The sequence below is a fragment of the Mauremys reevesii genome, linkage group 14 (genome assembly GCF_016161935.1).
Source record: "Mauremys reevesii isolate NIE-2019 linkage group 14, ASM1616193v1, whole genome shotgun sequence".
Lineage (NCBI taxonomy): Eukaryota > Metazoa > Chordata > Testudines > Geoemydidae > Mauremys > Mauremys reevesii.
In genome coordinates this window covers 42,841,820-42,863,399 of record NC_052636.1, presented here as the reverse complement: position 1 = coordinate 42,863,399, position 21,580 = coordinate 42,841,820, and the positions used below count along the sequence as shown (strand labels likewise).

Sequence of the window (21,580 nt, the reverse complement as noted above, 5' to 3'; positions counted from 1 at the left end):
GAAAAAGCCTCCCATCCCCCTCTGCTCTGGGGGCTGGGTTTCCTCCTGAAGCCTCTGCCCCCCACCGAGTGCCTATGGCTCATCCCTGACCCTTGCTGCTGCTCCTTGCTATAGACTGTGAAAGGAGCAGAGGCAGCGCAGGAGCCTTCTGGGGACGCAGATCTGAGGCTTTGGGAGAGACACATTGTCTGAGACATCAGAGCGCTGCAAACCCTGCAGCCACCCCCTCAATCCGGGGCCTGTTCCAGCCCTGAGTCTGGGCTGCCGCGATCCCTCCCCCAGAGCAGGGCACCCACAGATTACAGCCTGGATATAGGCGTGTGAGACTAACTCCTGCTTTCCCTGACAGGGCCTCCCCTAGACCAAGTGGCATCCCAGGCAAGATGTGTCTTCAGTGCCCCCCCCCCACTCCATATGTTAAACCATTGAATACCTTATTTTTATTGCATTTGTAGCTCATTTCATTATTTTGATGCACAATCTGGATGCATGATTTTCTCTATCATATAAGACAATAAATGTTCATGCTAGGATGTGTAAATCTGTATTTATTCATGCCGTATATAAGCAAATGAAAAAATCATTTATTCTAAGCATATAGAAACTTTTAATTTTGACAGTAACTGAAATGTACTAACATCTAGAAATGGAACTGTCACCAGCACAGGGTGGGCCGGTATTAAATAGTGTTACAGTCGGAGACAGACAGCGTTAGGATGTTAACCCCAGGCCCTTTGTTCAAAGGTCGCTTCTCTCACCTTTCCCCCATGAACTGAAGCGCAGCATTCAAGAGATCCAGAGACTAGTTGATGACGTTTCCAAGTGCTAAAATAGCAAGCGATGTCCGTCTTGCATTGGCCATTATTGACTGGAGCAATGGTTTAAGGAGAATAAACTTCAAGGTGAGAAGCAGTAGCCCAAAAAGGCCCCTGCAGGTGCTGAAGTAGCTCAGTTAGGAGCGCATTAGACTGAAGATCTAAAAGTTCCTGGTTCAATCCCAGGTTTCAGCAGGCTGTTTCATCCCTCTTCCTGCAGCAGTGGGCTCTTTCCTGGAAGCACAGCACTGCCTTTACTCAATGCAAGTCCCTCATTTTGGGCTTCACTGCAGGAAAAGGCAGCATTGGCTTTTGCACTCAGTTGGCCCACCGGACCTTTCTTTCTTCTCTTGCTGCTTCTCAGCAAGGAGAAGAAAAAGAAGCTCCCCTTCAAGCTAGAGTCACAAGGGTGATGTAAGGATGACTTCCTGATCCCTGGCTCCAGTCCTCTGGTCTTCCAGCTGACCCATCAGAGAGCTGCTGCCAGTTTCTCCAGGTTCGCCCATCAGTGTGTGCCAGGGTGAGCACCACCATAGTGCAGGGAATTTGAGGGCGGGGCAGGGCAGTACACTGTAATGGAGTTTCTGTAGTGTAGTGGTTATCACATTTGCCTAACCTGCATCGAGCCAGCTAGGCAGAACTGACACCAACTTGTCTGGGGTGTTTCCCAGAAGCAGAGCACAAGTTTGAAATACAGGCAGCATAGAACCAATATTCATAACGTCAACTACAAAAATGATACACATCTAGAGAGAGCATCATTATCAGCCAATCAGAACCTCTCCATAGACCCCTTACACAACAACCTTTATACAATATTGGCTGCAAATATAGAACAGTGGTCGCAACGGTGATCTGTACAGTTACAGTTTATGTCAATAACGTCACAGGAGGTGACACGGCATCAGTGAGACTGATACTGGAATAGCCTCCAGTTTTGGTGTCCTCGTTTGAAAAAGATGTTGTGAAATTAGAGTTTGGGACAGCAAAGATCCACCAAATGTTCTGAGGGCTGGAGAAAAATGCCTTCTAGTGAGCTATTGAAAGAGCTCAACCTGTTTAGCTGATCAAAAGAAGATTGAAAGGTGACTTCATTGAAGAGTTGAAGTGTCTTAATGGAGAGAAAAGATTGGGTATTAAAGGGCTCTTGAATCGAGCAGAGAAAGGCATAACAAGACCCAGTGGCTGGAAGGTGAAAAGATACAAATTCATATTACAACTAAGGCACAAATATTCAACAGCGAGGATGATTCACCACAAGAACAAGCTACCAAGGAAAGTGATGGATTCTCCATCTCTTGATGTCATTTCATGAAGACTAGATGCCTTTCTGCAATGTGTTTGCCCCAAAAGTAGCTATGGTGTCCTACAGGAGGCCTGTGATATGCAGGGGGTCAGATTAGATGCTCTAATGGTCTCTTCTGGCCATAAAGTCGACTAATTTCTGAAAATCTGAGTGTAGCATTGGGAGCAGCGTCTGATGTTTCCCTGTCTAGCCGGCTTGCTGCCTAGAACGAACACTCCTTGAGTGGGGTGATCCACAGGGAGTAGCTCAAACCTGCAAAGTGCCTGGCCAGGAGCAGGACATTAGCACAGCGAGGGAGGGGTGTGGCAGTGACATCACAAAGGCCTTTTGCAGGACCTCAGACTATTGGTCCAAGGTGGTGGGGAGGTGGTGACAGAGAGATGCTGACATCAGCCAGGCAGGATGGGGCGAGGGGCCAGGGAAACCTCAGAGACCCCTGTGGCCAGGGGCGGCTCTAGGCACCAGCAAAACAAGCTGGTGCCTAGGGCGGCAAAATCTAGCTGGCGTCCCCTGCGGCCGGGGGGCGGCAGGCTGGGCCGGCGGACCTGCCACAGTCATGCCTGCGGAGGGGGCGCTCGTCCCGCGGCTCGGCTGGCCCTCCCGCAGGCATGACTGCGGTAGCTCAAGCGGAGCCGCCGGACCCGCGAACCGTCCGCAGCCGCGGGAGATCCAGCCGAGCCACGCGGGACCAGCGGTCCCTCTGCAGTCATGCCCGCGGGAGGTCCGCTGCTCCCGCGGCTCCGGGGCGCCTCCCGCGCATGACTGCTTGGGGCGTCCAAAAACGTAGAGCCGCCCCTGCCTGTGGCTTTGCTGCAGCAAGTCTCCTTCTCCAGGTCTCTCTCTGAGGACTGAGAGAGTATTCGGGTTCACGGACGTGAGCACCAGGAGGAACCTCTTTTGAGTTTTCTCCTTCCCTTTTAGTGATTTTACTGGAAAACAGCCGTCCCTGTTTAGAAGGTAAGAGCCTCCTGGAAGTTTGAAACCTGTTCAGTCTGATCCAGCTGGTGACAGTTGAATTCTAGGCATGGAAAACACGAGCTTAAGGAGGCAGAATTTTATTCCGCACCTGGGATTTTGTCCCTTAGAATCACTGGGGACATTAGGGTTTGTCCTTTGTGTTTCACCTTTTCCTCCCTGCCTCCCTCCTTTCTCTTTGTCTCTTCCTTCTTTTGTCCTTTCTCCTATTCCCCTCCCACTACCGTGTGTGTGTGTGTGTGTGTGTGTGTGTGTGTGTGTGTGTGTGTCGGGGCAGTGCTCTGCAGGTCCCACTGTGGGAGGTCCACCCAAAAATGTGGGGCTGAAATAGTGCTCGGGCAGTGATCCCCACCAGTGACCTGGGCCATCCTTTGGGCTCTCTGGTGAGAACTCTCAGCCTCCCGTCCTCAGTCTCTACCCTGATTGGCTGAGCAGGGGGTTACTGACAGGGAGGAGACTCAGGTCCTTGTTGGTCTCTTTCAATACCAAGGAAATAAGTCAGAACCAGTTCTGTGTTTGATGAATTTTGCTGCTTCTCTGCATTAATGGTCTCTGAGCAGTTCATGATTCTCTCTAACGTTGCAGTTCTCCTCAAATACTTGCTGAATAATTCCTGTGCACTGTTGTTGGTCTGGAGCTCATCTGAGAGCACTTTATTCAGGTCACTCAATGTCCGAAATTCAAGATCCGATGGTTAGTTTGAAAATCAGGGCTCTTGGGTTCTATTCCCAACTCTGCCACTGACTGGCTGTGTGACTTAAGACAAGTCAATTCTCCTTTCTCAGCCTTAGCTTCTCCCTCTTTTGAGTAGGGATAATAATGATCCGCTCCTACCTCCCTCAACGTGCGTGGAGGCAGGGCCGGCTCTAGATTTTTTGCCGTCCCAAGCAAAAAAATTGTTTGGCTTCCCCCACCCCAGCCCTGGGCTCCCCCCTGCACCTCCCTGCCACCCCATACCTGATCTCTCCCCCCCACATACTCCATGCTGCCCCAGCTCTTGGCTCCGCCCTTTCCCCCCCCTGCTCCCCCCCCGACACCCCCCCTGCCACCCCAGCCCTGGGCTCTCCCCACACACACATACCCCTGCACTCTTCTTCCACCCCAGCCCTGGGTCACTGGTAACTTGCTCCCATGTGGGTCATTCAGCAGGGATTTTGGATGTGCACAGAACACAGACAGGACTGGTTCCCATATGGTTACAGAGCTGCAGTAAAGTGGAACAATTTTCAGCTTGTGTGATTGGAGGAGATCTGGATGCATATTGTAAGACTGTCCTCCATACATGAGGAAAAGTTGAGGTGCCTTTATTATTCTTCTGTTCCACTCTTTGTTTCTATGGGGAATTTGCCAATGCAATATCACTGTCTTCCTTTTAAACAAATAAAACAAAAACAAACAAAAAGGCAATGGCTGTTGAAAATTGCAATTCCAGTCCTAATAACCACTGGGAAGCATTTCTTGCTCAATTTTATCCTACTTTTTCTACAGCAAATGACGGTGGATCAGCATATTTGATTTGGGAGAAATGAAGTAACAGCTGCCCAAACTGAGCTGGAGCCCTCCTGAATGTTGAGGTGTTCAAATCTGGAAGGCAGGCGCTAGATTCCCTTTCTGAACATTAGCTAAATCTGGAAAGGAAAAGTCAATTTCTGTTTCCACGGCTCAGGAGTGGAAATCCTCCTACGTGCCTGGTGCTGTATCTAGAGCTGCCCAGGTCCAGCAGAGCCTCCCCTCCCTCACTTTTCATTTTAAATTCTAGTGGGATCCACGTACCTCCCTTGCCGGCTTCAGCTAGAGAGGGGCCCTGTCCATTTAGTCCCCCCAATTCCTTCTTTGGGGGCTGCCAGGTGAGGTCACACCAGTATCCCTCAGCCCGTCTGGGGATGTCTTCTGCAGGGGATGTCTGGGGCAAAGCTTTCTAGTTCAAAACGTCAGTGGATGCAGGGGGGCGCCATTTTCAGCAGTTTAATGTTTGGTGCTGCAGTGAGTAACTGCTGGGTGCAGTGATATAGTGACCCCTGGGTCTCTGAATGAGGCTTTACACTGGGGGGGGTGAGGGGGCAAGTGGGGAGCAGGTGGGCGAGCGGGTGGGCAAGTGGCGGGTGGGCACAGAGGTGAGCAGTGAGCCAGCAGGGGCTCTAAGGGCGGGCATGGGGGTATCTGGCAGGGGAGGGAGGAGGTGAAAGGAGGTGAGTGGTGGGTGGGGGACTGACTAGCAGGAGATGCAGCAGGCCAGTGGGGGACTAGGGGGTGAAGAGGGGTGTGATGGTGTGAGCGGGTCACCCTATGGGGGCCGTTTCTTCTCCCTCCACCCCAAACTTTCCTTTTCGGCCCACAGCTGTTTCCGGGGGGCGGTGCTGGGGAAGGAGGGTTTGTTTCTGCGGGGCGGGCAGCGCTGGGGGGGTGTTTCAAGGGGCTGGTGGCACAGCCCAGGGGCGGGCAGCTCCTGGGGCGGGGCTCTGGCACAGGCCAGGGCGGGGCAGCTCCTGGGGCGGGGCTCTAGCACAGCCTGGGGGCGGGGCAGCTCCTGGGGCGTGGCTCTGGCACAGCCCGGGGTGGGGCAGCTCCTGGGGCGGGGCTCTGGCACAGCCCAGGGCGGGGCGGCTCCTGGGGCGGGGCTCTGGCACAGCCCGGGGCGGGGCAGCTCCTGGGGCGGAGCTCTGGCACAGCCCGGGGCGGGGCAGCTCCTGGGGCGGGGCTCTGGCACAGCCCGGGGCGGGGCAGCTCCTGGGGCGGGGCTCTGGCACAGCCCGGGGCAGGGCAGCTCCTGGGGCGGGGCTCTGGCACATTGTGACGCAGGAGCCTGGGCTCAGCAGCTGCTCCCTGGTGGCCACGTGCTGCCAGCAGCGCTGGAGCCGCCCGGGCCGGAGCGGAGCCGCTGTTCTCAGCTGCAGCAGGAGCTGCCCCCGGCCCCGCTGGGCTCCAGGTGGGGACAGAGCCTGGGGCCCGGGGCTCCCCTGGGGGCGGCTGGCGGGGCGGGAGGGGAGAGGCCGGAGCTGCAGGCGGGGAAGGGCGGTGGGGCAGGCGGGGGGTTGATCGGTCTCTGGGCACCAGGGGAGCCCCGGGGCAGAGTGTGTGTGTGAGTGTCCCGGGCCCAGGCGTGCGCAGGGGGGGAGCCCCGGCACCCCAATGCCCTGAGCCCGGCTGGGGAGGCTGCTCCCCCCCTCCCGTGGGGGCTCCGGGGGGGGAGGCTGCGGCGGCTGCAGGCGGGTGCTCGGCCCCCCCGGGAATGACCCGCTGCCGGCAGCTTGTGGCGCCTCCTCCGCGGAGCTTTTCCCCGGGGGCGGCCTGGGCGCAGCTGCGATCAGCTGTTTGCTGGGCAGGCTCCGCTCCGCTGCTCCTCCCCCCGCTCCTGGGGGGCTGAGTGAGCCCCCCCCCAAACAGCCCCAGGGGTCGTGGGGGGGCGCGGCCAGCAGCAGCAGAGCCCCCCCCGCTCCCCTGGGGCTGCCCCGGCCCGCTCGGGCTGGGGGCTCTGCCAGGGCCCCCGCGTGAATCGCGGCTCCCTGCCCGCCAGGCTCGGCTCCGGCCACAGCAGCGGCGGGTGCCCCGGGGAGCCCAGCTGGGCTGGGGCAGGGGGCAGGTTGGGGGGAGGAGAAGCTCCAGATACCGGCAGAAGCCGCGGGGGGGCGAGGAGCCGAGCTGGCGGGGTGGGGGAGGAGAAGCCCCGGGCCCCTGCAGGAGCTGCAGTGGGGGGGGGGGGCGATGGAGGGGGCGAGGAGCCACCCTGGGGCAGGCAGGAGAACCCCGGACCCTGGCAGAAGATGTGGGGCTGAAGTCCCCGGCTCGGGAGCCCCAGCCACCTTAGTGGCACAAGGTGCAGGGCTGAAGCCCTGACCCGGCTCTGTGTGGAGCTGGCCTGAGCCCCTCTCGCTCCCATCCCCCCTGTGGAGCTGGCTCCCACTCTCCGGCTGTGGAGAAATTTAGCCCAAATCTCCCCATGTTGATATTTCCATTTCTCCCCCCCATCACCCAGCCATGGATGGATTTAGCCCAGGAGGCAGGGTCACTGTTGGCCCCATTGGGCAGGTGGGATCTAGGGCACAAGGAGGTGAAGTGACTTTCCCAAGGCTAAGCAGGGAGTCTGTGGCAGAGCAGAGACTCAAACCCAGATCGCCTGAGTCCTGTGCCTTAACCACTAGGCAACCTTCCCACCGAAGGAGAGGGAACCTCCTCCGCCACTTTGAGTGTGTGGGTGGGAGCAGCCACTAGACAGAGCTGCCAGGAGGTGGGGAGGGGGGTTGGATAGTTGGGGTGATTAGAGGGTGGGGTCTCTGGAGGGCAGTCCGGGGACAAGGAGTGGGGTTGCATGGGTTGAGGGTTTGGGGGGTGCCTGTTGTGGGGTGGAGCGGGGTCAGGGCAGGCAGGGAGCAGAGGGAGCTGGATGGGTCGGGAGTTCTGGGGGTCCTGTCAGGGGGCGGTGTTACCAGATTTGCCCATTACGTGGGGGTACGCTCATTTATTCGGGTTACATTTCTGGGGAGGGGATTCTGTAATTCTATCCATGTGCTGTTTGTCTCACGTGTGTTTTCATACGGAGCTCTGCTCCTCCCTTCTGCACGTCCCCTCCCAATGGAGCTCTCCTGCAGGACCTCGGTTCCCTAGGGCTGGGTTTTTCCAGCCCCAAAACCGGATGAGCCCCCACCCACCCACCCGTCCCTACGGTAACAGAGCAAGTCTGAGCGGACCGGGTCAATCAGCACTGCCACGCTGACCCCGTATCTGCCCCTGGACTCACTGGGCTGGATGAAGCAGCACTTCCAAGCTGTTACCCATATGTGTCCCAGATTCAGCACGTCCCTGTCCCCACTCTCACATCACAATTGTACTGGCAGGAACCGCCTTGATGAGCAAACCCCACAGGATTCTGGGCGCTGCAGGGATCTTTAGCTTAGGTAAGAGACGTGTTGCTGCAGAGTGACTGGGGGAAGCTAAAAACACAAAAGAGTGAGGTTCAGCAAGAGAGAGAGAAGCAGCCAGCTGAACCATGCAGGTTATGTATTGAATACTGGTGATCACTGCACAAGGAGCCTAAACCAACCTAACATCCACTATTAAAGGTTAATAGCTACGGTAGAAAGGAAAACAGAGCAAGAGAGAGAAAGTGGGGGGGTCTCAGCCACTCCATGAGGCTTGAACTGGTCAGGGTTCCCAGGTGATGCTGGTAGCTCAGGGTCCTGAGGGCTGGAGACAGGCAGAGCCCCCAGCACGATCAGTCAGGAGAAGATGGAGTCCCAGTGGAACTGATGCCTAGTTTGAATCTAAGCATCAGCACCCTGACTGGAGGGTGAGTGGGGATTTTTGTAGAGAAAATACAATGGTTCAAGGGAGAACAATGCATTTGTTTATAGGTAAGGCTGATAACTCAAGGGTTTTCTGTAGACTAGACAATAGGAGCTGATCACTCTTGGCTATGGGTGGTGTTTTCTTCCAGGGAGCTCACAATGCAACTAGGCGGCTTCACTATTTGGACATCAGTTAAGGATCCATTGCTACAATTGGTCTGATAATTGCTTAGCTGGGTGTGGGCAGGGGTAGGTTCATTAGCATCTGGAGCAGAGATTCCCACGATGCAGTGCTTCCCTGCTTTTTCTGGTCCCAGAATTCAGTGTGGTTCTCTGCTCTCCATTCTGTATGTAAATAGAGATGGCTTCCTGTCCCATCTTTCATGCAGATGAGGCTAGAGTCGTCTCCGCTCTCCATTCTGTATGCTAATGGAGATGTCTTAATCTTGTCACCCTTGTCAGGAGGGGTCTAGGTGTGTCTCCCAACGCGCTTCACTGCTCTCTGCAAGTGTTTTTCTCTGATGGGTTTTGGTTTAAGCAGAGGCTGGGGGGTGTCTTTCATGAGTCAGGCTGGATACTGCACCCTGCTTCCCCAAGAACACAGAGGTGTCTGGGATCAGCGGGGAGCAGTTGGATAGGCGTGGGCGTCCCGGGGGTCGGTCGGGGGATGGGGGGGTGGATAAGGGTCAGGAGGACAGGTGGGGAGTAGGGTCCTAGGGAGGCAGTTACAGTGGGGGGGTCTCAGGAGGGGGCAGTCAGGGGACATGGAGCAGGGGGGGTTGGAGGTTCTGAGGGGGGCAGCCAGGGGCAGGAAGTGGGAGGCAGTGGATGGGGTGGGGCTAGGGTGGGGCTCCCTGGGTGCGCACCCTAATGAAATGTGCTGTGCACGCCTATGGTCACGGGGGTGAGCTTCTCACATCCTATTCCTGTTTGTGCCGTTTCTTTCCGTCTCAAAACCTGAGAACAATTCTCTCTAGTTCTTCCCCTTCTCTCTCCCCTCCCCACATGTGGCTAGAAAATCCAAGGAGATTCCCTCGTTTTCCCTAAAATTATTGACTCTTTAGTCTTTCATTTTGCCCTATTTTCTCTGTAATTCTTCAGTTCTCCTCAGCTTTGGGATGTGAACCCAGCCCGTTTATCTGCAGCAATTTGTCCTTGGGTGGGTGGGAATTTGCTGTCCTGTGTCACTCCCCCAGCGTGGGTGGGGGTTAGTAGGTGCTGGCTGGGGGAGCCCGCAGACACGGCTGCCTCTGGGGGGGAGATGGGGGGGCCGGTCTCTGCCAGCGACAGGACATGGCTGCACAGGAGGGGAAGGGAGGAGCCAGTGTCCCTATGGAGCCGGCCCAGCCCCTTTGGTTCTGCTCCTTTCCAGCATTTTGTTCAGAGACTTTATTACTGGGGAGGCTGAAAAATCTCCCTGTGGGCTTAGCCTGGCAGGAGGGGCCAGGTCTCCCCTGCAATAAAGAGATGGAGCATGTTCCCAGCATGGCAGAACCTAGGCTGTGTCTCTGCAGGGAAAGATCCTGGGGGAATCGTGATGTGACATGAACTAAAGCCTGTTCTGAAACCCCCACAACTGCCCTTCTCGCCCTGCCAGGCTGCAGGATGTCGTCCATGTTTCGCTCCAGTTCATCCCATCCTCCCATGGGACAGGGAAGGGAAATGGCTGCAGTGGCGCCAGCTCAGGTAGGGGTTAGTGGGGGGGGGGGTTCCTGCTGGGTTCCTGCTGGAGGGAAGGGACAGCAAATACACCGGAGGAGGGAGGTTTGGGCAGTCTGGGATGGAGGTTGGAGTAGCCAAAACAGTCCCGGGGGGGTAGCAGGGGAAGAGGCCGGGGTGACGCAAACCTGCTGGGACTGGTTTAATATGTGGCTTCCATTCTAGGAACAGACCCACGAGGTAAGCGGGTGGAAATGCTCTAATTTGTGGAACAGGAAACAACCCCCCTAGGTGGGGCTAGGAAAATGGGCCAGACTCCCAGGGCTGGAGCCCGACCTGATTAACCAGCGGCTGCTGTGAGATGTGAGGGGCACCCACCAGGGAGGCTGGGGGGGGGGAGGTTCTTAACCTTTTTCTTTCTAAGGCCCCCAACGTGCTATAAAAACTCCATGGCCCTGCATGTGCCTGGTTCTCTGCATATAAAAGCCAGGGCTGGCGTTAGGGGGCGGCAGCCAGGGCAGGTGCCTGGGGCCCCATGTGACAGGCCCCCCCGCAAAGCTAATTGCTCAAGCTTTGGCTTCAGCCCCTGGTGGCAGGGCTCATGGCCCCAGGCAGGGAGGTTTGGGCTTTCTGCCCTGGGCCCAAGCAAGTCTGACACGGGCCCTGCTTGGAGGCCCCCCTGAAACCTGCTCGCAGCCCCCCAGAGCCCCAGGGACCCCTAGCTGAGAACCGCGGCCTTAGGGGATGTGCCCCTCCCCCATACCCAGCTCCAGGGCTGGCCTTAGAGAAAATGGGGCCCTGGGTGAACTTGTATTTTGGTGCCCCCCATCCCCCCTGGCCCTCACGGGCTCCCCACCATCACGTTGTGGGTGTTACCCAGAGTAAGCACATTTGAAATACAGATACAAAGTCAATATCCATAACTTCAGATACGAACATGATGCATGCACACAAATAGGACAATCATATTCAGCAAATCATAACTTTTCCAGTGACACCACACATGATGCATCTTGTACAAAATACATCATAATTATGTCCTAATCATATTATAACCGTACCACTATGATGAATATGGGGGTGTAGTGTCAGGTAGGGCCTAATTTCAAGGCACAGGAGTTGGGAATGGAACTTCCCCTCTTTGTGGAACAGGAAATAACCCTCCAGCCAGGGCTGGGACAACTTCCCAGACTCCCAGTGATGGAGCCTGAATCTACTGGCACTTCATTAGTTACCACCAACCCCAATCATTGTGGTACTGCAAACTTTATCAGTGATGATTTTATACTCTCTTCTAGCTCATGGATAAGAATGTTAAATAGCACAGGGCCAAGAACCAGTCCCTGCGGGAACCTGCTAGAAAGAAATCCACTCGACCCTGGTTCCCCATTTACTATCACAGTTTTTAATCTATTTAATGCATGCCGTGTTTATTTTGTATCAGTCTAGTTTTTTTAGTAAAAATATTGTGCTGATCAAGTCATATCCCTTACAGAAGTTTAGGTAAATTACATCAATACTATTAGCTGCAACCAAACTTTTGATCTCCTCCAGTAAGGATATCCCGTTAGTTTGATAGGCTCTATTTTCTCTAAACCTTTGTTAGTGGGCACTAATCATATTACCCTTCTTTGATTCTTTATTAATGAATGAAATCCAGTATTGGCTGCTCCATTATCTTCACGAGTATAGATGTCAGACTTCAGGTCTTTTAGAAAGTCTTGGATACAAGTTATCCGGACCCGCTGATTTAAACATGTCTGACTTTTAATAGCTGCTGTTTAATGTCCTCATGACTTCTTGTCGGAATGGAAAGAGTGTCGTCGTCAACATCTTATGATAGGAGTACATGATCTGTTTTTCTCCAAATCCAGGAGAGAAATATTTATTGAGGACTTTTACCTCTTCTGCATTATTTTTGATAATTCTGCCATTTCTATCTAGTAAAGTTTGCACGTAATATACTTTTAAAAACTTCCTTCTTATTGTCATTGATTGGTCATTGATTTCTGATAGCTTTCTTTACCAGTTCTCTACAATTCTAACGTTCTAACTTCTGTTCTTTACTATTGACTTCTCCTTTCTTCCATATATTTTATTTGGAGAGTGTTGGGATTCCTACCAGGGAGACACCAGTAGGGTCCAGAGACAGACCCATCTCCTATATCAAACTCTGGCTAGTAGGTATGTGATAAATGTGAAGACCCTGCCTCTGTCTGTCAGCTGGGAGACACAAAGGTTCTCTCTTTCTACCCTCCGATGCCGCCTGGCTGCTCTAAGCTAGGTGAGGTGGGACTCTGTTAACATGTGCCTCACGGAGCTTCCCTTTACCTGGTGCTGCTGTTCCGTGAATAGTGGGGCTGTGAGTGGGGCAGCAGGTACTGAGTGTTGGACTCTTGCTCTTTCAGGGGCTGGTGACCTTCGAGGAAGTGGCTGTGTATTTCACCAGGGAAGAGTGGGCTCTGCTGGACCCCACTCAGAGAGCCCTCTACTGGGATGTCATGCAGCAGAACTATGAGAATGTGACCTTGCTGGGTAAGCAGTCCTGTCCCCTCTGTTCTTGGAAGGGGAAATGAAGAGTGAAGTTCATGCCACCCCCACAATGCCATCTGTACTCTATCCTGTTGCAGCATCACCCCAATATGCCAGTGACACACACACACTACCAGAGACCCTCCCCTGCTGCAGAACACTTTGGGAACAGAGCACAGGAGCAGTATCACACAGTCTCAAATATCTCCTCTTTACTCAAGTAAAACTGGGGGTTAGGTCCAGCATAACAAACAGAAGCTTCCCCCGGCTTTCTCTCAAACCCTGAGCCTTCTCTACCCAAACCAGAATGTGCTTGGGGTTTAACAAGCAGGCGGCTGGAGTCAGAGCTGCCAGTCCAGGGTTACTTATCACACAGACACTCGGTGCGTCCTTGAATGCTGGCTGGGGGTATCCAGACAGGGGAGCTCCATCAGCAGAACACTGAATCTCACCCAGGATTACAGATGACACAACTCCTCACTGCTCTGGATTGCACCCCAGCATGTGAAAATGGCCTAGGTTGGTAGTGACATTTCTTGAGACATGCAGAGTCTTGCTCCCATGTCACCAGGTGTAATAACAATAAGAGGAAAGGCCTAATATGGAAAACTGATTGTTCAGCTCGCTTTTGACCTGCATCACATCTTGCAATATATTCCAAATAAGGAAATTAATGTGCGACATATGTGTGGTTGTTTGGGGTTTTAAGCTTTAAAAGGCTTGTGTGATTTTTAGCTCAGGGGGACAGTATTCCAATAGCTGTCGCCCCCTGTGCACTTTTAACCAAGAAAAGAGCCTCAGGCTGAGCTGGTTCAAAATCAATCGTGTGGTCGTTTTCCACAACAGCTTCAAGAGGTCCCTGTGATGGACTGTAAATGTCTTCTTCACACCTTCCCCCTACAGGAGAATGGCTGTTTGACCAGCTGTTTGCCTTGCTGTCTCTGAGGAACTGCTCTGTAGGTGTTCCCCAGAATTGTAACTTTTTCAGTAATCTCATACAGTAAAATCTCATAACTTTACATACAGTGTTACTACACATTTTAACAGGAGGATAATATTCAGAAGATTATGCGTTTTCAAATGATACCTCACAAGCCATACTGTGTACAAAATTGATCATAATTTTCTAGAAGAGTGAACACAGGGGTATAGACTGACAGTGTCTGTGTGTGTGTTCCCAGCAGATATGTTGGTATTTCAATCCTTCATAAGCACAGTGTTTGGCGTCTTCAAGGACCTGGGGAACTGGTCCTGGGAATTCACTGGTTTACCAAGTGTGACACTGTATGGAATTGTGAGACACTTTGGTATTAATAATAAAATAATATAATCTGATAAATTTGCAATGAATCATGCTAGATATGCCATACCAAGTGTCAGTGAAAATGTTATGATTTGCCAAGTATGATAATATTGTTTCTATGTTTGTATCACCTTTGTATTGTGAGTTATAGGTGTGTAGAGTATATCTGTATTTCCAGACTTGTGCAGTATTTGTGGGTGACACCCCCAGACATATTGGCATCAACACTGCCTAGCCTGTTTGATGGCCCATTCAGGGTCATCAGCTATACAATGAGCCCATGGAAAGGACCAAGGGGATACACCTATTGAGTCAGCAAGACATGCCGTGGTATGCCTGTGTAATGAGAACTCCAAGGCTTTTCCTTGCCACGTGCTGTGAAGCTTGTGTTTGGGACACAGGAAGTACAGGCCACATGGCAAAAGGAATGTAAAGGGCAGCTGCATCATCTCCATTTTGTCTTCCATCTCCCCTTCCTACCTCTGGAGCAACTTCTCTACAAACTGAACCCTGGAACAAAGGACTGAATGACCATCCAAGCTGTGGATGTGATCCAGACAGACTTTCAAGCCAGCAACTCACCAATACTCCTAAGAACCTGATATATCCATTTTGGAATGTATCTGACTGCTTTCCCATTTAACTTCTTTCTGTCTTTCCTTCGTTTATACCTGTAGTTTAGATGCTAAAGGATTGTCTGGAAGGATGGAATTTTGGGTAATATCCAAACCTATACTGACCTGGTGATGTGGCTGACCCTCTGGGGTCAGAGGAACACTTTGTTTATGTGAGCAGAGTTTTTAAATAACCTCTCACTGTACTGGACGTAGGTGCTGATTAGGAGCCAGAGTACTGGGATGCAATAAAGGGGGCCGTGTGATTTCTCTTTTCAGCTTCTCGATAACCCGTGTGGGGGATCAGAAGCACAGTTGGTGACTGGTCAGTGAGTTTAACTTCAATGTTAACCAGCAATTTTGGGAGCATCTGCTCTCCCTTTTTCAGCCTGCCCTAACTTTGGCATTTTCAGTGAGAACTGCCCCTGGCCCACCAGGTCACACTAAGCACTGAAGTTAAATGAATAGAATGTTTTTTTTATGCCCAAGTCTTATGAAATCAACTGAACTCCTTTGTTTTCTTTCATCTGAGCAGGGTTTCTAGTTTTCCAGCGTGATGTGATCTCCCAGCAGGAACAAGGGGAAGAGCCATGGGTCCCAGACCTCCAGGGTTCAGAGGAAAGAGAGATCCTGAGAGCTGCCTGCACAGGTGAGGAAACATTAAACCACCTCAGAATCTGTAAGTGCCTGAAGGAAACATCTGGGATGCCCAACAAAGCCCTTGGGAGGTCTCTCGGTTCATTATTGTCCCTAGCAGGGTCATATCCTCAGGGTAGATATAGTATCAGAGGGGTAGCCGTGTTAGTCTGGATCTGTAAAAGCAACAAAGAATCCTGTGGCACCTTATAGACTAACAGACGTTCTGCAGCATGAGCTTTCGTGGGTGAATACCCACTTCTTCAGATGCAAGGGTAAATATAGTTCATGGCTTCCTATAGATCCTAGCAGACAGCAGGCAGTAGCTTCCTCCCTTCCCCCTGCGTATTTGGTGGAGTCTGAATTCATCCCCCTCCTCTCTCCTATTTGGGGGAAGAGTTTGGGGGAGTTCAGCTCCTGATTTTTATTTGACCTGTCTTCAGCACTTGTTTTTGTTTGGTCTTCCCCTTTCCATCCCTGTTTGAGGTTTCTGTCTCTATCACAGCAGGTGATGCAATGGCATGTGAGAAAGAGGAGCAGAATTCTCAGCCTGAAAATGTTGAGCCAGTGGGTAAAAACAGAGCATTATTGCAAAGATGGAAAAGGAATGTGTCCAGGAGTCATGAGCAGGGAAAATCCTGGGAGATTCAGCACAGACCAAAAACAGATCAAGGAAACCAGCCAGGGAAGAAAGTGGATAAATTTATTTCCTGTTGGGGAACTCAGAAGGTCCTCATGGAAACCACAACACAGCAGGATATCCTCAGGCGAAAGAGAAAAAATAGATGCACTGAGTGTGGAAAAACCTTCTCTTGCAGCTCAGCCCTTTCTGCACATCAGAGAATCCACACAGGGGACAGGCCCTATGAATGCCGTGATTGTGGGAAATGCTTCACTAGCAGCTCAAACCTTTCTCAACATCAGAGAATCCACAGAGGGGAGAGGCCCTATGAATGCCGTGAGTGTGGGAAATGCTTCACTAACAGCTCAAACCTTTCTCAACATCAGAGAATCCACACAGGGGAGAGGCTCTATGAATGCAATGAGTGTGGGAAAAGCTTCACTCAAAGAATAGACCTTTCTAAACATCAGAGAATCCACACAGGGGAGAGGCCCTTTGAATGCCGTGAGTGTGGGAAAACCTTCACTAGCAGCTCAGACCTCTCTAAACATCAGAGAATCCACACAGGGGAGAGGCCCTACGAATGCCGTGAGTGTGGGAAATGCTTCACTAGCAGCTCAAACCTTTCTCAACATCAGAGAATCCACAGAGGGGAGAGGCCCTATGAATGCCGTGAGTGTGGGAAATGCTTCACTAACAGCTCAAACCTTTCTCAACATCAGAGAATCCACACAGGGGAGGCTCTATGAATGCAATGAGTGTGGGAAAAGCTTCACTCAAAGAATAGACCTTTCTCGACATCAGAGAATTCACACAGGGGAGAGGCCTTTTGAATGCCCTGAGTGTGGGAAAAGCTTCACTCAAAGATCAGACCTTTCTAAACATCAGAGAATCCACACAGGGGAGAGGCCCTTTGAATGCCATGAGTGTGGGAAATGCTTCACTAGCAGCTCAGCCCTTTCTAGACATCAGAGAATCCACACAGGGGACAGGCCCTATGAATGCACTGAGTGTGGGAAAACCTTCAATCGCAGTTCGCACCTTATTAGGCATCAAACAATCCAGGGAGGAGAGAGGCCCTATGAATGCTGTGAGTGTGGAAAATGCTTCACTAGCAGCTGAAACCTTAGATTTAATTTACCCTGGTTCCTCAACTGTTGCTACAGCTCTAGTACCCATCAATCCAAAGACTGAGAGAAATGGAGAGTTCCAACCATTGTCCTTTTAGTATCTTATTGTTCCTCTCTGTTTTTTGTGCTGGCCTTTCTATTCTATCATTTTCTGCCTTTGTTTAGTTGGTAACAGTTGGTTTCCATCACTCACGTTTGTGTGTTTAAATCTCTATCCATTGTTAAATAAATTTTTTGCTTGTTTGATAACTGTACTCAGGTGCTGTGTGAGATACAGTAGCAATGGTCCACAGTAAAACTAGTAACCTGGGATACTTGGGGAAGAGAGGATCTGGGATTTCACCGAGTATATGGAGATCTGGGCTGGACCCAGAGGGGACACATTGAAGGAACTCAAGGGTTAAGGTGGCTGCTGTAACTCAGAGGAGGGTCCTTGAGTTCCAGCAGGCTGGTGAGTTTGGTCACTAACATCCAGCTGCCAAATGCAAAACTCCCTCTTCCTTGTGGCAGGTGGCAACAAGGAGACTCACAGTCCTCAGCACCCTGAGAAGGGTCAGTGTGTCTCTATGTTGATCCACCTGTCAAATCCACACAGGGAAAGCTCCCGATAGCACAAAACTCTGCCCTATGAAATCATGGAACATGTGCTCTTTGCTCTGTGAAAGCATGTAAAGAACCCAAGCGCTGGAGGACAGGGTTTGGGTCCAGAGTGCCCTAGACAAATTGGAGGATTGGGCCAAAAGAAATCTGAGGAGGTTCAACAAGGAGAAGTGCAGAGTCCTGCATTTAGGACGGAAGAATCCTATGCACTGCCACAGACTGGGGACTGACTGAGTGAGGGGGGTTTGATAGCAGCCTTCAACTACCTGAAAGAGCAGCAGTGTGGGCTTTCTCCTTGCCACTTTACTGGGCTGGGCAGGCATCCTGGAGGCCTTTCTAGAAGAGCATTGGGAACTGAGTTAGAAAAACCAATGTGAAAACCAGAACCTCAGGTTTAGACTCATTCATTTATAATATTAAATCTTCAATTCTAGTGTCACAGTCAATACAATTGCTTCAGCCTGATAGTTGCCCAAAGGGAAACTTAACGTCTCTCCAAGGGGAGTGGCGAGAAAACACTTTTCAGAGTCCAAGAGAGACAAGGCAGGTGAGGGTAAGAGCTTGCAGAGGACCAACCTCTGTTGGTGAAAGAGACAAGCTGTGGAGCTAACCCAGCACCCTTCTTCAGTTCTGTGTAGCCTGGAAGTTCGTCTCTTCCATAACCAGCAGTTAGAACATAAGAACAGCTACACTGAGTCAGACCAGTTCATCTAGCCCACTCTCCCGAAAGTGGCCAATGCCCGGCGCCCCAGAGGACCCCTGGGTTCAACATGGATACAACACCACCACAAACAAGGTTAAAAGTCAATGCACAGGGGAGAAGCATCTTGTGTTTCATTCCTTATGTCCTAGTCCCATCATGTGGCCATTTCCTTTTCTTCCTTTCTGTTAAAAGCTTTGGTGTTTTGCACAGAAACATTATTTCCCCAGGAGAGACCCAGGAGTGGGGGCTGCATTCCTGTACCAAACAGTCACTGGAAGGGGGCAGACAAAGGCCTTTAGGACGAGGCGTCCGTCACTGTCAAAAGATCATCTCCCTCCTGCAGGTCACTGGCAGCCTGAATTTGTTCCTTATCCTCCCAGAGTCTGGGGGCTGGAATCAGCACTACCCAGACCCTCCGTATGTAGCAGGAACAAACACAAACCTGGTCTTTAAAACAAGCTGTTCCCTTCCTTCTCAGGGAAGATTTTTCTGTGATTGAAGTTGAGCTTCAGTTCCCCTCTCCTAGGGGTGGGGCTGGTGTGGGGCCAGCTCCCAGTGAGATCTGTTTTCACCTTTGCCCCCTTTCAGTCACTCTGGGATGGTAACTCTGCTCCCAGCTGTCAGGCAGCTTCCAGCCCATCCACCCTGCTCACTAACTCTGTGGTCATGTGTCACTCCCTCTGCCAGCACAGAGAGCCTGCAGGAAAGCTACTCCTGCCAGCTGCATTGGTGGTATAGTGGTGTGCATGGGTGCTTTCTAAGCAATTCATCTGGGTTTGATTCCCAGTCAATGCAATAATGGCTTTTCTCTTCTGTTGTTTCCTCATCTGGAAGTGGTACAATTTCAGTCACATTGTGTTACAATCACATTATCTATAGAATGAAATAATAAATGTGTCAAAGTCCAGCAGGTCATACAGGATGGAGGCACATAAGGGGCTGGAATGTGTCATCTGAGAAAGACAGAACACTTGGAAACCTGCATCTCCCATCCCCTGGCCTTGCGTGTTATGATTCCAGCTGCGTGAGCTGTTTGTAGGATGTTCCGGTATGATGGGGAAATGAAGTTTTGAGTCAGTTTTTGCTCCTGCAGATTCCTTTGCTGTTACAATTATAATGACATGAACAAAAGGGAGGCAAAATAAACATTAAACCCCAAATTGCAATACAGGTGGGGAAAGAGATGATCACGGTTAAGCCAAACACGTCAAAATAAAAATTAATACAAAAAAGGGGAGGGGGGGAAGAGATCAGGTATGTGGAGATCCCCTTGATATTTCAACACACATTGTTAGAATCAAAGTTCAGACTTGACACTGGAAAACCTGCAGCTACCCAGCTCTGTGAACACCGGTGATGAGCAAGATGGAGTTGGGACACCTGTTCTGCTTCGATCATTTATTTTCTCTCTTTCTTCTCCCCCCAATTCCTCGTCTCCAATGTCTCTGCCTTTCTCCTCTTGCTCCCTTTCCCCTGCCCTTTCCCAGGAACTCACACTCTACAGCATTTAGGAAAAGCCAGAGCTCCCATGTTCTGCACATGAGCCTGTGTCAGAGGACGTGTGACCCAGGTCCGAACCAGTCACCAGAACAATATGACCCTTTATGGGCGACTTCTCTGCCTGCTCTGCAATTTACACACACCCCCACTGAAGGGGGTGGGGGTACAGCTCTGACTGAGAGGCCTAACAGGAGAAATTTCAGCCCAAAGACAAATTTGTGTGAAATGTTGAGAAGTGAAGAGCCCCCTTCCCCTCCCCCCAAATCCCCAGAACTCTAGTGTCACCCCCATGGCACCAGCACAGGGAACCCAGTGAGATGGGGTTACAGAATACAAGGGGGAGGGAGCAGGGGAGAGAGGTGACAGGGACTCTCTCTCTTTCCTTCTCTCTTCACTTTCTGTTCTCTTTCCTTCCAGGAACTGCAGTCACAGCAGGGAGGGGTTTGTCTCTTTATTAGGGATCCCTCTGTGTCACAGAGGCTGCAAATGTCATAGATTCTGTGACTTCTGCAGTGGCCACTGTGGCTGACTCCATGGCTGCCCCAGCAGCTGGCCTGGGGGCAGCCTGAGCAGTGGTTCCAAGGGTGGCAGCAGCAGCCACAGCTCAGTGGCTCCTGGCACCTGTCCTGAGGTGGCCGGAGCAGGGCTGGCCCTGGGGCTCCCCTCACCTGGCAGCATCTGGAGTGGCAGTGGGTCCCCGGGGCTTCTCCCCCAATACATGGTGCCACGGGCCCCCTGGACTCCCTGCGCCCACAGCTGGTGCCACGGACCCCCTGGGCCTCCCTCCCCAAGATTCAATGAGGGGTATTTATGGTATAAGTCATGGCCGTGTCATGGGCAATGAGCTTTTGGTTTTTGCCTGTGATCTGTCCATGACATTTATTAAAAAAACCTGGGATTAAATCTTCGCCTTCCTCATTATCGATCAAATAAATCGAAATGCCTCCACCTGCAAATGGATTTAGCCCAGGACCCTGAGGCCTGGTCTACACTAGGGGCGGGGGGGCTCGATCTAAGGTACGCAACTTCAGCTACGTGAATAGCGTAGCTGAAGTCGAAGTACCTTCGCTCGAATTACTTACCCGACCTCACGGTGCGGGATCGACATCCACGGCTCCCCCGTCGACTCCGCTACTGCCACTCGCGCCGATGGAGTTCCAGAGTCGACGGGAGCACATTCGGGGTTCGATATTTCACGCCTAGATGAGATGCGATATATCGAACTCCGGAAGTCGATTACCCGCCGATCCGGCTGGTAGTCTGGACGTACCATCAGAGTCAGCAGCTGTTATGCCCCCACTGAGCTCTCTGGTCAGGTATCCTAGCGCTGGAAGCCTCCTGTTTAGATCCTAAAATAGTGTTTTTGCACCGGGGGGAGGGGGGGGGCTGAAATTTTGGACCAGACATTGTAGCTCCACCATTATTTTATTGAATTGCTTCAAAACACAAGTCAGGAAAGTCTCCTAAGTGCCAGGCTCTCTGCCATGGAAACAGCTGCCCCTGCTCTGCAGGAGTCTGTGCGTTCCACACAGCAACGCACACACCTGCTCCGCACTGAAGGGGGGGTCAGACAGCGACAGGGTTGGTAACACAAATACTTCAGACTATTAACTCCAGGTCCCTTCCTTTCTTTAACCCAGGATGTGCCAGTCACCTGGTAACCATGGTGTTATCTTCACCTTAAAATACCTCTCAGGACATTTTCTGCGTGACCTCCACCCCCTGCCCTCCCTGCAGCCAGCCCCTGTCTCCAGCCAGCCCTGCACCCTATGCCCTGCCCGCACCCCCTGCCCTGCCCGCAGCCAGCCCCTGTCTGCAGCCAGCCCTGCACCCCCTGCCCTGCCCGCAGCCAGCCCGTCTGCAGCCAGCCCCGCACCCCCTGCCCTGCCCGCAGCCAGCCCCT

The 21,580-nt window shown here is 52.1% G+C and overlaps 1 pseudogene; it reads left to right on the top strand.

Moving 5' to 3' along the window:
• Positions 1-21,580, top strand: part of LOC120381647 — a 438,779-nt pseudogene that overhangs the window by 204,971 nt on the left and 212,228 nt on the right.